The sequence below is a fragment of the Neophocaena asiaeorientalis genome, unplaced genomic scaffold, assembly GCF_003031525.2.
Source record: "Neophocaena asiaeorientalis asiaeorientalis breed wild unplaced genomic scaffold, Neophocaena_asiaeorientalis_V1.1 scaffold723, whole genome shotgun sequence".
Taxonomy (NCBI): Eukaryota; Metazoa; Chordata; class Mammalia; order Artiodactyla; family Phocoenidae; genus Neophocaena; species Neophocaena asiaeorientalis.
Genome location: NW_020171826.1, coordinates 682,133 through 694,631, shown reverse-complemented (window position 1 = coordinate 694,631; position 12,499 = coordinate 682,133). Strand labels below are relative to the sequence as shown.

At 38.5% G+C, this 12,499-nt stretch overlaps 1 non-coding gene and 1 pseudogene across 1 annotated transcript; both read left to right on the top strand.

Moving 5' to 3' along the window:
* Positions 1-800: 800 nt before the first annotated feature.
* Positions 801-2,085, top strand: LOC112396546 (pleckstrin homology domain-containing family A member 3 pseudogene; annotated as a pseudogene).
* Positions 2,086-11,725: 9,640 nt separating this feature from the next.
* LOC112396564 (U6 spliceosomal RNA) lies at positions 11,726-11,829 on the top strand. Its single transcript, XR_003002597.1, has one exon. It is a non-coding gene; the product is annotated as a U6 spliceosomal RNA (small nuclear RNA).
* The last annotated feature ends 670 nt before the right edge of the window (positions 11,830-12,499 follow it).

The window sequence follows — 12,499 nt, the reverse complement described above, 5'->3', positions numbered from 1 at the left end:
GATTGGAGTCTGTGATTATAGACTAGCATTACATTAGTCAGTGCAAGCCTTGGCATTTACAGCTGCTTCTCTTTTGTGGTACCTTTTTAAAGTTAAGTTTCATTAAACTTTTAAAGGGAAAATGTTCTATGGAATTCATGAGCAAAATCTGAACTCAAATTAGGGAAGACTGTCAATTTTCCTGATCAACATTTAAACCAATATTAAGATTGAAAGGATATCAGGAGTCTTCAATGAATGAATCTAATTGGGAAGATTGTTCTATACACAGTTGCACTTGACGCTAAACAATCCTTATTTCATGAAGTACATCAAGGTAGCTATTCCATAATCTTCCTGGGTTATGGAGGAAATGTAAGTTCATTTGAAAAATCATCATATCTTTACGACATGTTCAGTTACTTGTACACAGGTAATATATGCTCATAAATAAGCTTGCAATGTTGTACAGAGTTGCAAAAAATTTGTTAAAGCCTTGATTAAAATTTGGGTGAACAAAAATGCCCTCTAAGAAATTGCTCTTAGAATGTTTGATGATGGATATTCAAGAAGCCTTTAAAGTATGGTAAACATTTCCCCTTTTAAAAATGTGAAGACAGAGGGGGCGCGGAAGGGAGCAGCCGGGCTGTGGAAGCGCGAGCAGGAGACCGGCCGTGGTCCCGATCTTGCCGCCGCCGCCGTCGGGGCTCGCCCGGGGATGTCTCAAGGTCCCCAAGCACCACGCGGCGGCCGCCGTCCCGGCCTCTGAGGGCCGCCACGCCCCGGCAGCGCGCGCGGGCTGAGGGCTGCTGCTCTGAAGCATGGAGGGAGTTCTGTACAAGTGGACCAACCATCCCACAGGTTGGCAGCCTCGTTGGTTTGTTTTAGATAATGGAATCCTGTCCTACTATGATTCACCAGATGTTTGCAAAGGGAACAAAGGAAGTATAAAGATGGCAGTTTGAGAAATTAAAGTCCGTTCAGCAGACAACACAAGAATGGAATTAATCATTCCAGGAGAGCAGCATTTCTACATGAAGGCAGTGAATGCAGCTGAAAGACAAAGGTGGCTGGTTGTTCTGGGGAGCTCCAAAGCCTGTTTGTCTGATACTAGGACTAAAAAAGAAAAAGAAATAAATGAAACCAGTGAATCTCTGAAAACCAAAATGTCTGAGCTTCGCCTCTATTGTGACGTCCTAATGAAGCAAGTTCATACGATTCAATAATTTGTTCACCATGATGAGAATCATTCATCTCCCAGCATAGAGAACATGAATGAAACCTCTTCTCTACTTAGGGCGACGTGTAATACATTCATCACAACGCTTGAGGAATGTGTGAAGATAGCGAATGCCAAGTTTAAACCCGGGATGTTTCAGCTGTGCCATCGGGATCCCTTAGTTTTTCCTGTGTCAACTTCTCCTGTTCAAATGATGAAGCATCCTGTCAGCCACCCTGGCTCTTGCAGTTCAGAGAGGAGCAGCCACTCTATAAAAGAAACAGTGTCTACACTTCACCGACTCTCCCAGCGGCGCCAAAGAACCTACACAGATACAGACTCTTGTAATGATGTTCCTCTCAAAGACCCAGATAGACCTGTTCACTGTTCAAGAAATACACTTAATCGAGATTTGGCATCAGCAACCATTCCTGAGGAAAGCAGACTTTATGGCCCCAAAAAAATCTGAATCAGAAGATCCTCTTCCATCCTTCTCTTCCTGAGGAAACGGAAGTGTCCAACTTCCTCTAAGTATTGCTATGCAAAAGCTGCTGTAATTAAACTATGTTATAGGGAGTAATTTTTCCCTTAGGATTTCTCTGCACTTTATAGAATATTGTAAAACAAACAAAAAACAACCCACATACCTTTGAAGTGTATTTTATCTTTATATAGTTTATTTGCAAGAGTATTTTCCTAATAACTTCACAGTATGAATGTGCATCTTTTTGTTTTTTGAACAAATGATGGTGTAACATTTTGACATCTGTAAGGACAAATGTAGATATTTTTCTAAAATACTGTGAGGGACTGACATCTTAGTCAGTGTGTATTGTAGCTTATAAACATGAAATCTTATAAACCTAAGGTTTCAGTTTGACAGAAGTGTGATATACGTAACTTGTGCCATGGACCAAATGGTCACTTTACCCCAGCTGAAACTGAGTTACGGTCGCAGCTTGATGGTGTTTGTATTATATTTCTTTAAGCAAAAAGGAAGCATTTACTATTCGAAATAATTTTACCCCAAATACCATGACATTGAGGATTTTTTAAAAACCAGACTATGCTGTCCTTTGTATATGAAGTTGACACTACTGATTTGTCAATACCAAATATTGGGCTAAAGTATTTAATTTTTACTTATTTATTTTTCTGTTGCATCAAAAAAAATGATTTCATCCTAACTTTTATGACCTCCCAAATTTAAGATGTGCATACCTTGTTATTTATATTGTTCTAGAAAAGAGGTTAATATTGTAGTGACCTTGCTCACTTCCACCAGAAAAAATAAGTGACTTGCAATGGAAGAGGATTTTAGTGCTTTTTTCCAAAAATAGACTTAAGTTGCTGTTGTAAGGTATTAATGTTTGTTGTAAGGTATTAATGTTTGCAGCTCTTTAGAATATCTAGATTTTTAATTTATAAAAAAGGAATCTGTCAAGGTGACTGCCCTACGTAACTTGAGAATGGCATTATTTAATTAAAGAACAAATAGCATTTTTTGGTAGTGCCTATCCATACCTATTGTCAGTGTCTGCCTTGTAAACTGTTTTTTCAGTTCACTTTGGAGTGATGGTTTTGTCCAAGGTTTTGGATGAGGAGCACTTTAAAACAAACTGGTTTGGTGTTTTTAAGTTAATCATATGCTTAATAAATATGTAGTTTTTGCATTAAAAAAATGAAGACAGAAATGTAATCAACCACTATTTTTTTTTTCCAGGGAAATTTCTTACTAAATTTTTTTCTTAAAAGATAAAAAGGTTGGGGGCTTCCCTGGTGGCGCAGTGGTTGAGGGTCCACCTGCCAATGCGGGGGACACGGGTTCGTGCCCCGGTCTGGGAGGATCCCACGTGCCGCAGAGCGACTGGGCCCATGAGCCATGGCCGCTGAGCCTGCGCGTCCGGAGCCTGTGCTCTGCAGCGGGAGAGGCCACAGCAGTGAGAGGCCCACGTACTGCAAAAAAAACCAAAAAGGATAGAGAGACATTAACTTAGATCAAATAAACCAAAATAACTTTTAAAAGGAAAAATTATTATGTTCAACTATAAAGGGAATTTTTCATATTGTGTGTGCGTTTTAATACACAGAACAAGGAATGTGTAAAATACTCAGAAGTAGTACTTCTATAAAGCCAATCAGAACTGATTAAACAGATAGGCATTACTTTGAGAAGGGCTAAAAATTATGTTATAGATGGATATTTAATGACATGAAAAAATGTTCATGGCATAAAATCTAATAAAAACATTATAAAACAATATGTACAATACACACCTGTTTTAATTAAAATAAAGATGTGTGTGACTCTAAACCAAAGACCTGAGAGATATACATCAAACAGCTTTACTAGCAATAAAGCTAAAATTTGCATCACTATCACTTTGTATCTATGCTCATACGTAATATTCTTTTCAAGTAAAGTTGTTGACTGATTTTGATACCAGGGTTATGCTGGCTCATAAAAATAGATGTGGAATGTACACTATTTCTCTAGTTTCTAATGGAGCTTGTATATTCTTGGATTTTTTTTTCCATTAAATATTTGGTAGAATTCACCAATGAATCCATCTGGGCCTGGAGTTCTCTATGTGAGGAATTTTATTATTATAAATTTAATTTATTTAACACACAGGGCTGTTCAGATTTTCTGATTCTTCTTATATTAGTTTTGGTAATTTGTGAAGCGAAATAAAGCACATCTTGAGCGGGAGAGGAAGAAGGAACGAGAAGGAAATGAAAAAGACAGGTACTCCTGTGATCCTTGGGAGGTGAGGTGTAAGGAGAGGCTAGAAGTGTGAATTTGTTATCAAGTTAGTTATCTGCAGGTGGCACATATTCCTTGTGTACTGAGAAAAGACATGAAAAGTGCCTAATCTGAAATGAGTTAAAGTACTCCCAATGACTTAAGAGTTTAATAGCTTCTGCATCTCTGATTTCCAAGACTGAATTCAACAATTACAGGTCTTAAAAATAAAAATGGAATTTAATCTATAAAGAGAAGATCGTATAAGTTGCAACAAAGCATAACGACTCTACAAACCACCTATCTCAGTAAAACTGTCAAAAAAGTTAATTTGCATGTCCACTTTCACTAAATTAAGTTGTGTTTTAACATTTTATATGCTCTTCATAAGTGTGAAGTTTTACTTTTAAATACTGGCCAAGTAAACCAAACCAAACCAAGTACATCTAGTTTTATTTTTTTAATAGATCTTTATTGGAGTATAATTGCTTCACAGTACTGTGTTAGTTTCTGTTGCACAACAAAGCGAATCAGCCGTATGCATACACGTGTCCCAATATCCCTTCCCTTTTGAGCCTCCCTCCCATCCTCCCTGTCCCACCTCTCTAGGTCACCGCAAAGCAGCAAGCCGATCTCCCTGTGCTATGCTGCTGCTTCCCACAAGCCAACTATTTTACATTCGGTAGTGTATATATGTCCATGCCGCTCTCTCACTTCGCCCCAGCTTCTCCCTCCCACCCCATGTCCTCAAGTCCATTCTCTATGTCTACCTCTTTATTCCTGCCCTGCAACTAGGTTCATTAGTACCATGGGTTTTTTTTTTTTTTTTTTAGATTCCATATATATGCATTAGCGTACGGTGTTTGTTTTACTCTTTCTGACTTACTTCACCCTGTATGACAGACTCTAAGTCCATCCACCTCACTACCAATAACTCAGTTTCGTTTCTTTTTATGGCTGAGTAATATTGCTTTGTATGTATGTGTCACATCTTCTTAATCCATTCACTTGTTGATGGACATTTAGGTTGGTTCCATGTCCTGCCTACTGTAAATAGTGCTGCAATGAACATTGTGGTACATGTATCTTTTTGAATTACGGTTTTCTCAGGGTATATGCCCAGGAGTGGGATTGCTGGGTCATATGGTAGTTCTACTTTTAGTTTTATAAGGGTGCTCCATTCTGTTTTCCATAGTGGTTGTATCAGTTTATATTGCCACCAACAGTGCAGAAGTGTTCCCTTTTCTCCATACCCTGTCCAGCATTTATTGCTTCTAGATTTTTTGATAATGGCCATTCTGACCGGTGTGACGTGATACCTCATTGTAGTTTTGATTTGCATTTCTCTAATAATAGACCAATGGTACAGGATAAACTCATGCACATATGGTCACCTAATTTATGACAAAGGAGGCAAGAACATACAATGGAGAATAGACGGTCTCTTCAATAAGTGGTGCTGGGAAAACTGGACAGCTACATGTAAAAGAATGAAATTAGAACACTACCTAACCCCACTTAACACCATACACAAAAATAAACTCCAAATGGATTAAAGGCTTAAATGTTAGACCAGACACTATAAAACTCTTAGAGGAAAACAGGAAAAACACTCTTTGACATAAACCACAGAAAGATCTTTTCTGACCCACCTCCTAGAGTAATGGAAATAAAAACAAATGGGACTCAATTAAACTTAAAAGCTTTTGCAAAGCAAAGGATATAAACAAGATGGAAAGACAGCTCTCAGAATGGGAGAAAATATTTGCAAATGAAACAACAAAGGATTAATCTCCAAAATATACAAACAGCCCATGGAGCTCAATATCAAAAAAACAAACAATCCAGCTGAAAAATGGGTGGAAGACCTAAATAGACATTTCACCAAGGAAGACATACAGCTGGCCAAGGGGCATATGAAAAGATGCACAACAGTACATCTTTTTTTTTTTTTTTTGCGGTACGCGGGCCTCTCACTGTTCTGGCCTCTTCCATTGCGGAGCACAGGCTCTGGAGGCGCAGCTCAGCGGCCATGGCTCACGGGCCTAGCCACTCCGCGGCCTGTGGGATCCTCCCAGACCGAGGCATGAACCGAGGGACGGGCTCAGCGGCCATTGCCCACGGGCCCAGCCACTCCGCGGCCTGTGGGATCCTCCCAGACCGAGGCATGAACCCGTGTCCCCTGCATTGGCAGGCGGATTCTCAACCACTGCGCCACCAGGGAAGCCCAGTACATCTATTTTTAAGAGAATTTGTCATATCTTAGTGTTCACCTGAATCCTACTACGAATTATGGCAGAGGTGGGATGGGGAAGAGTGGCAATTTAGAAATTTGAGTGATGAGATCAAATAGAACATATTAGATTATATGTTAGTCCTGAAATTTGGATATAAACGTATGCAAAGGAAAAGTCACACATAAACATTTGTCATTTAAAAAAAAATTTCAAGTGCTCTGCAATGCTGTAAGTGTTATAGACATTTTTACAATCACAAAAGAAAATATGATAATAATCAAACAAATGGAAAATGCAAGTCTGGATCAATATGCAAAACTAATGGAAGCCATAAAGTTTTAGAGGAAGCATTTATGACTGTCACAGTTTATTTGAACAGTATGTGTCTTGGCGCCCAGAGAACAATCCTCCCAGTCTCCTCCGGCATCAAGGTTCCTAGCTCAAAAATCAGAATTCTTACTTGAATGACAGTTTGACAATTTTGTATTTATCAAAAGGAATGAAATCTAAAGCGACTATGAAAGAATAGTTTGCATGTTCTCATTGAACAAACATTTGTAAATTGACGTCTGCTTAAGTAAATTACCAAGTTGAGGGGTGGTAATAGGTTGGACAACCTTTATGCCAATTTAAAAATTCCCACCACCTTTTGGCTCTGGCTATCTCTGTGACAACCAGCAGTCTTCAGATATATCTTAACAGTTCCTCATTTCTTGCTTTTTGCCCTAGGGCTTCTCTTATGTCTTAATACAGGATGCTGTGGGAGCTGACGCAGCCTTTCTGGAACAGCTAGAGAGACAGGAGTCAGGGGATAAAAATCTCTCTCTCAAATGTCCTTAGATTGACAGTTCTGAGACATATTCTTAGTCCTCAGAAACTCTGCAGGGAAATTTAGTTCTGGTTGTTTATAGCAGAACCAAATCAATAATGCACCTTTGGATTCGTCTTCCTTTCTTTCCCAGTTTACTCTTGCAATTCCGCAACTCTCGTTCCCTAGGATCACTTCACACATGTAAGACTGTCTCAAGTTCTGCTTTTTGGGAGAACTAAAACTAAACATTATTTTAAAATGTGGAAGTTTCCCTTCCTACCACAACAAACTCATGTGCTATATATATTTTTAGTTTGGCTCAAGCACAAGAAATACTGTTAGTATTATATCATGCAAAACAATTTTATGCAAAATAATCACTAACTGTGTCACAAAACTTGTTTTTAAAGCAAGTGGCAGAGTTGGAATTCAAAGTCAGGTTTGCTTACATCATCCTTTATGTCTCAATAAGAGTAAGAGGGTGTGCTCAAATAAGGCAATCAAGGAGAGTTGGATAAAGACATGTTTACCAAGGAATAGGTAGGGTTAAGGAAATCCAAAGAGGGATGGTAAACTGACCCTGGGGTGAGGAAGAGCAGAGAGCCATTACTACTCCTGAACTGAAGAGGAGAGGGGAGGGAGTAATCAACAGAATGTGGAGATAGTAGCTCTATAGAGAGGGCTACCTGTCAAGATCTGCCACTTTGAGGACAAGAAAGCAGTCAAGCCACTGCAACCTAGCAAGGAGGGATCTAGGGGAGCAAGTACCACACCACCCACTACACACTGGAGAGACAAGTCCACTGGGAAAGTAAGTAAAATCCTGTCCTAGCCCTAATCCAGAGCTCCGATGGGATAAGAGATTGTGCTCAAAACAGACTGACTAGTGGGGAACAAATTCTGGTTCACAAAACTTGTTTTTAAAGCAAGTGGCAGAGTTGGAATTCAAAGTCAGGTTTGCTTACATCATCCTTTATGTCTCAATAAGAGTAAGAGGGTGTGCTCAAATAAGGCAATCAAGGAGAGTTGGATAAAGACATGTTTACCAAGGAATAGGTAGGGTTAAGGAAATCCAAAGAGGGATGGTAAACTGACCCTGGGGTGAGGAAGAGCAGAGAGCCATTACTACTCCTGAACTGAAGAGGAGAGGGGAGGGAGTAATCAACAGAATGTGGAGATAGTAGCTCTATAGAGAGGGCTACCTGTCAAGATCTGCCACTTTGAGGACAAGAAAGCAGTCAAGCCACTGCAACCTAGCAAGGAGGGATCTAGGGGAGCAAGTACCACACCACACACTACACACTGGAGAGACAAGTCTACTGGGAAAGTTAAGTAAAATCCTGTCCTAGCCCTAATCCAGAGCTCCAATGGGATAAGAGATTGCGGTCAAAACAGACTGACTAGTGGGGAACAAATTCTGATAATTCTTGACCCACTAACCTGGAGCAGGGATGGGCTACAAAGGACAGGGGAGTATTATGGAGGTCAGCAGCCGCTGACAAAGTCAAAGAGGGCTTTGCTACCTTATCCTTGGTGACGCTGATGAAATAGAAAAGCAAGTGGGACTAACAACAGACAGAGGAATAATTTAACAGTGATTAGAGTCTGGGGCCCCAGAGAACCACAGATAGAAGAAGACTCCCCTCCAGAGTAGAATCAAAACATACTTGATTCTAAGAATGCAAAGAACTTCTCACACCTCCAAAATAGGGACAGGAGGGTACTGTCCCTGTTAAAATTGCTCAAAAGGATTTTTGAATTAACACAGAATAATGGTTGTTTTAGGTCTCCTATTCTTCCCCTTTCTGAATCAGAGCTTGTGGAGTGGTTTTTTTTGTCCCTGGTTTAACACTGTGCAATGTATGTGGAAGGGAACAGATAACTAGTTGTATTACTTATTGGCTGCTGGAACAGGAATCATGTTCAAATCTGAAGAAAAGGACAGCAAATCACCTGAAGATCCTGGACTTTGAGCAGTATACAGTGACGGGGTATGTCTCTGGGACATTTCTCAGGGGGGTCAGCATGGAGGGAAGGAGAAAGCGGATATTTGGTGAGTACAATTATGGACTCTGGCATGACTGGCCCAATGCTGACCAATATTTGTGTTTTCTTTTCGCTTAGTCCACAGCTAGACTACATTTCCCAGTTTTACGACAGAGATTTGTGGCCAAACAATAGGTCTCATCAATAAATGTGAATAGGGCTTCCCTGGTGGTGCAGTGGTTGAGCGTCCGCCTGACGATGCAGGGGACACGGGTTCGTGCTCCGGTCCGGGAAGATCCCACATGCTGCGGAGCGGCTGGGCCCGTGAGCCATGGCCGCTGAGCCTGCGCGTCCGGAGCCTGTGCTCTGCAACGGGAGAGGCCACAACAGTGAGAAGCCGGCGTACCGAAAAACATAAAAAATTAAAAAAAAAAAAAAATGTGAATGGATGTAATGACTGCCATCCCTGAGGAATAAAGAGCTTTTTCCACACATGCTCTCTTTTCTTTGCCTTAAGCCTGGATACAAAGATCGTGTGAAGGACTCTGAAGCCCTACGTAATCAGAGGGGTTTGAGTTTGAAAATCATTTTGCAGAATGTAAGTTAATTGGATATAAAGTGAGAAAGAAAGAGGTTTCTAATTTGGAAATTTACTGACTGGGGTTCTTTTTATTGGTGGCAGTCAGCTTTATATGATTAATATAAAGAATTCAATTTAATGTTACATAAAATAAAATAATTAAAACACAATAAGTTAGAAGAAAATAAAGAAAACAAATCATTGCAGAAATTTTAAGATGTTTCTTTGAGATAAAAAATAAAGTAAAATGAAATGCTTATGACAAGGAAAGAAACTCACTAACAATAATAACAGGAATAAAAGTACAGCTCTAGATGAAGCAGAGATTAACTATTACGGAAACAAAATGAACGACTGTATGTGCCAATTTTGAAATTTTAAATAAATGAACAACTTCTAGAGAAATAAAACTTACAAAAACTGGATCAAATCAGAAGAAGAAAATTGACATATTACTGTTAAATAATCACACGTACACATACACACTCTCACACACCCAGTTATTTTTTGAGTTGAAACATACCAAAGATTCAAGGGACAGAATTACAGAGTTTTCCAGAAAACAAAATATCAGAGATTGTTCCACAACTTTATGAGACCAGTATAACTTTAATGCCCAAACAAGATTTGGATATAACAAGAGAGGAAAAATCACAAGTTAATCTCATTTCTGAACATATATTCCAAAAAAAGAGAAAAACATATAAAGCAATGTATTTTATAAAAACATTATGGCAAGATTGTGCTTATCCAGCAATGTACACTGAATTCAATTTGGAAAAAAAAATCATTACAAAAATATATTAAAGGGGAAAAAACCATACAATAATCTCAGTATATTTAGAAATGTTTTGTTAAAATTTAATATTCATCAATGATGAATACCATGGTACACTAAGAAGGAGCTTAGGCTGAAAACAGGAAACTACAAAATACTTTCCATAAATGTCTAAGATACAGTCTTTTCAAAACTAGGATTAAGACAAAGATTAACACTTATAGTCAATGTTGTAATGGGGCAGAAAAAAAAGAATAAAGATATGTGGACTGAAAAAGAAGAAAACCAGCATTTTAAGCACAAATGAAACAGCATTTACATGGAAATCAAGAAAAAAACTATGTTTTTTGTAAATTGTTCAAATGATTAATAGAGTGAAGCAAGGTAGTTAGATATATGACAAAAATTCTGCTCCTGGGTATGTACCCCAAAGAAATTCTCAGAATACAAGGGTATGATATTAGGAATTACTGAAGCAGTATTTGTGTTGGGTGTTAGAGTACTGGAGACATCATGAGTCACTCATCCTTGAGAGTTGTAGATAGTAATGTAAGTGGAAAGACATGTGGGATATTATGAAACAACTGGAAGCAATTTATAGATGCAATATAGCAAAATTTGTGGAATGCAACTAATGTAGCACTGAAAGAGAAATTTGTAATCTTTAACTACCTGTATTAACAATGAATACAATTTTAAAATTAATACTCTAAGCTTTTACCTTTAGAAGCTAGAAACCCAAATATAAGAGGAAGAAAATAATAAAAAGTGGAAGCCAGTGAAATAGAAAGTAAACTAACAAAAAAGAGAACACATTCACATATTCATAATTTGAAAAGATCATCAGTTTGGATAAAACCATAGTTCTGTAGATCAAGACGAAAGAGAAAAACCACAAACTATCAATATTAGGAATGAAAGAGAGAACATCCCTACTGATCTTACAAACATTAAAACACAATAAGGCAATTTTGTTGATAACCCTGTGCCGATACGTTTGACAATTTAGATGGAAATTTTTAAAAATAAATTTATTTATTTATTTACTTTTGGCCACGTTGGGTTTTCGTTGCTGTGTGCCGGTTTTCTCTAGTTGCAGAGAGAGGGGTTTACTCTTCATTGCAGTGTGGAGCATGGGCTCTAGGCAGATGGGCTTCGATAGTTGTGGCATGCTGGTTCAGTAGTTGTGGCTTATAGGCTCTAGAGCACAGGCTCAGTAGTTGTGGTGCATTGGCTTAGTTGTTCCACGGCATGTGGGATCTTCCTGGACCAGGGCTCGAACCCGTGTCGCCTGCATTAGCAGGTGGATTCTTAACCACTGAGCCACCAGGGAAGTCCCCTTAGATGGAAAATTTATTGAAAGACACAAACTATCAAAACATACCCACAGTGCTCGCTTCAGCAGCACATATACTAAAATTGGAACGATACAGAGAAGTACATCCCCTGCACAAGGTCTGAAAAAGAATGTATATATATATATATATATATATATAAAACTGAATCACTTTGCTGTACACCTGAAACTAACACAGCATTGTAAATCAACTCTACACCAATAAAATTTTGAAAAAAATTTTAAAAAGATGTTACCATAGGAAACTGGTTGAAACTTATACATTAACTCTGTACTATTATTTCAACTTTTCTGCAAGTCTAAGATTATTTCAAAACAAAAAGTTTAAAACAATTAGCATATATTGAAAAGCTATACAGGAAGAAAGGATACAGGAGACCCATGGGAAAAAAATGCACAGATGAAAAATAGATCTATGAATAAAGGAGAACCTGATATATAAAAACAGTATCATTTAGATCAGTGGAGAAGGGATGAAAAATTCAAAACAATAATTTGCCCACATGCCTTTTAAGTGCGATCCAGAGCCCACAGCCCAACTAACTTGTCTATTGGATTCTCATATCCTAGGCCACTAGTCACCTGCCTTAATCACCCCAGGGTTGGGTACCAGAAAACTAGAGACCCCAGAGCCAATGGAATTATTCAAACTACTCAATCCTAAAAATGTTTAACCTGCCTTGCCTGTTCCTTCCCATGGAAACCACAGTAAAGTTGACATCCGTAAGTATAACAAACTATATTTTCAATGACAGTTATCTCTGTTAGCCTTACCATTTCTAAATAATAATAAAACCTATTTTAAA